Source organism: Egretta garzetta, unplaced genomic scaffold (genome assembly GCF_000687185.1).
Source record: "Egretta garzetta isolate BGI_Z169 unplaced genomic scaffold, ASM68718v1 scaffold425, whole genome shotgun sequence".
NCBI classification, from domain to species: Eukaryota; Metazoa; Chordata; class Aves; order Pelecaniformes; family Ardeidae; genus Egretta; species Egretta garzetta.
The window spans coordinates 4,310,119-4,313,629 of NW_009259796.1; the positions used below are offsets into that span (position 1 = coordinate 4,310,119).

General features: G+C 56.4%; 1 protein-coding gene across 1 annotated transcript in view; it reads left to right on the top strand.

The window, feature by feature from the left end:
• The first annotated feature begins 51 nt into the window (after positions 1–51).
• XXYLT1 (xyloside xylosyltransferase 1) overlaps positions 52–3,511 on the top strand; it is a 37,294-nt gene continuing 33,834 nt past the window's right edge. Inside the window, exon 1 of the mRNA XM_035895299.1 lies at positions 52–570. The gene's annotated coding sequence lies outside the window, so the exon portion shown is untranslated. The remainder of the gene's footprint in view (positions 571–3,511) is intronic.

The window sequence follows — 3,511 nt, forward strand, 5'->3', positions numbered from 1 at the left end:
AGCCCCCGCGCTCCCTCCGCTGCCTGCCGGGAGGCGTCCCGGCGTGGCTGGGTGACCGACCCACCCGGGAGCGGGTGGCTGCGTGGCCCGGGGACGCCTCTGGCAGAGCACTTCTGCTGGAGGGCAGCGGTCGCTCCGAGCAATGCCGCTCCTCTCCTAGAGACCCGGTTGTGAGCCCCGGTTCAGCGTCTCGGCGCGAGGACCACGTGTGCTCGCGTGTAGATGATTCCCAAGTGGTCCTGTGGGACCGCGACCGGCAAAGGCTGTCGCCCTGCTGCTAGCGGCCCTTGGAAAAGGGAATGGAGAGCTTGCAAAGGTTCCACGTGCAAAGTGCTTCCACGTGCGAATGTTCATCCTGCTACCTGCCAGAGAAACAGCTCTGCCTCCCAAAAGCGTAGTCCGTGCAGTCAGTCCAGGCTTTCCTTCACGTTAAACAAGTGTCTGAAAACTGGAGGAGTATGAAGTCCAGAGACTCCAGGTAACTTGACTCTCCTGTCCTGAGGTGCTGCTGCAGGATATTGCCTGGAAGTGTCCTCTGCTTCAGCTGAACTTTGATTTCTCATCTTTCAGGTATTTAATATTGGCTGAACTCTGCTGAGATGCAACCAAAGATGCGACCTTAACGTTGTCCGTACAAATCATTTGTTGGTAAATAATCCCACCTCTCCTTTTTCTTGAACAGCACTTCGCTAGTGCTGGCGCTCGGTCAGGTCACGCACCCGTGGTGGGTAACCTGCGCCGTGCCGGCAGCGCCCAGCTGCACTCAGGAGGGTTCCTCTGTGCCGCAGCGGGGTGATCTAGCCACGCCCCGCGACGGTGCGGTGCAAATGCGTGGCATGACAGCCTAGGTCAGGTTTGTGATACCGTGTCCCCTGCAGTGGGGGGACCCCGGGCCACCACGGCGCACAGATCCCTTGCAGACACCCCTCTGCATGTGGCTGCCTCACTGCTGCCTGCTCTTTTTGGAAACCAAATTCCTCTGCGGGCAACCCTGGCAGTGTATGTTCCCCAGGGGACCGTGGGCTTACGAACTGAATGTTGCGTGAGGTGGGGGCATGCAGTGCTGTGTCTGCTGCAGGGTGGGTGTCTGTCTGTAGGTGCTTGTGGACTCGCAGTAAAGCCTGGCTCACGGCTTGGTGAGTCAGACTTGCGCCAGAGCTGCTCTCCTGGGTGTTAGCAAGCAGCATGGTCCGGAGGGCTGAGGTGAGATCTCACTGGGGTCTGCTCAGTGGGACAGCTTCCCTCTCTCCTGGCAGAGCCTGACGTATCCCGGTTTCATTAGCTAGCCCGCTGGTTGGCAGCGCACTTCAGATCTATCCACCTCCCTGGTTTTAGGTGGGGTTCCTAGGACAGAGCAGAGGCTGTTGCCTGCTTCTCAGGCATACGACCTTGACCAGTTTCTGGTACACCAGCAGGTAACCGCGCCTCTTTATTCTTGCTGTAGCCTACCCCATTCCTCTTTATCAGCATAACTTGGACCATCGATGCTACTAAAATGTTGAAGGTGGTTGATCCTGATGCTCAGGTAGCTCCAGCAATAACCCGGCTCCATCCTGAGACCTCTTCTTTCCTGGTTCTCCTGGTGTCCCAAAAACATGCTCGTGGGCTCCTGGTTCTTACCTGCAGCTATCGTCCTAGAGCAGGCCAAGAGACGAGGCTTGATACAAGTGCTCAGAGGCAGCTTGAGCTGCCGAGGCAGGATTGGTAAAAAACCTGAACTTTACTTTTTCTTCACAAGGATGTGATTCGGGCTCTGCTTTTGGAGTTGGCCTTGCTCTTCCCCCCTGCGCCTCCCGGCTCCAGCAGGGCTGGGATCAGTTGGGTCCTCTGCTAGAGCGAAACCCAGGAATCAGACCTGGATCCCAACCCTTGGGGAAGGTTGTGGGCCAGCTCTTGTCTCTCCTTGGGCAAATTCAGGAACTTTCAAAATCTCCTGGAGAGTGAAGCAGCTGGCTGCAGCCTGCCAGGGCAGCATGCGGCGGGCGAGAGCAGAGGGGCTTTGGGATGTGCCGCAGTGGGGTGTGTGGGAGCAGCTGAGGCACGGGACCCTCCCTGATGGGCAGGGCAGGGCGGGCCTGGGCTGTCCCAGTCGTGGGGCAGTCGTGACGTGGCATCACCAGTCCCGCAGATGTGTCCTGTACAGATGTGTCCCAGATGTGGAGCTGGGAGTGCAGAGTGCCGATGGCGAGCGGCAGATGGAGCTGGTGCTCTGCGATGTGGTGCCTGTGTGGCTTTTTGGCGTGGGGTGGAGAGCGGCAGGGATGGAGGAAGTTGGCCGGGAAGCACTCGTGAGCAGCGGTGCCAGAGGAAGGACTCGCCGTGCGCCGGCACCCCGCCAGGGCCTGGCCTTCCTGCCCATGCCTTGTCCTCCCAGGCCTGGCTTGCGGAAGTTCTGTGGGGCTTTTACCAGGGGTTTTACACTTGCAGTTGCAGAGAGCTTGTCCTGTCCTGTGGGTTTCAGGGTGATCCCTGCAGCCTCTCACACTTCCTGGCGAGCGGGAAGTGCCCGGGAGCGAGCCTGGGCATGTCACAGCGGCTGATACTGTGCTTACAGAGAGCCCCGACTTGTCCTGTTTCCTGCAACTCTGGGCTGCGTGCTTTGACTCCTTGTGCTGATTCATATCACTTATTTATTCCGTTACCCTCCGAGAATAAAATTAACTGCGCTCTGCTCGTTCCTCTTCCTGGTTGCTTGTTTAGATCAGCCCCGCAGAGGATGCTGCCAAGCGCTGACTCCTCTGCAGGTCTGCTGCTGCACGAAGACATGCCGGGGTGGATGTAACTGAGCTGCCGTGACCCCGCGCTTACAAGGGAGCTGCAAAGATACCCGTCACGGGAAGGAGGGAAAGTTAGAGAATGAAATGTGTGTTGTTTTTTCCTAGTGAATCAATTGAAAGGGTCTTTTCTCAGTGCGGGACATGTTTGTAGAACTGTGCTTGCACAGGAAACCCCTAGACCTTACTTTTCTTAATGTCCTCAGCAAACGTGGTCGGATTTAGCTACAGGGATTTACTGAAAGCTGCTATACAAATAAGTAACAAAGTACAAAATTAGCAGCAGATTAACAAGCTGTGCTAAAGTCAGCAGTGGGGAGAGAAGCCCGTGCAGTCCCGGAGAGGCTGGCTGGCCTGTGGCTGCGGAATGAAGATTCAACTGCTCAGGAGTTTGCTTTGCAGAAGTACCTAACCAAAGGGTGGGCGAAAGACACAAATTTTCCTGTTTTCTTTGGCAGGGGAGGGAAGGCAGATGATGCTGTGTCTGGAGTTTCAGAAGTTTTTTTCCCATGATTTTTGTCCATTGGTGCCTGGCACTCTGCTCGTTTCAGAGGTGACTGGAATTGGTTTGACTTTTTTTTTCCCCCTGCTCAGCTGTTTCCTATGTGCTGTGCAGACCTCAGGCTGCCTTTGCTGGATGCAGAAGGGCGGTTCACAGAATCATACAGAATCACAGAATCGCAAGGGTTGGAAGGGACCTCGGGAGATCATCTAGTCCAACCCCCCTGCTAAAGCAG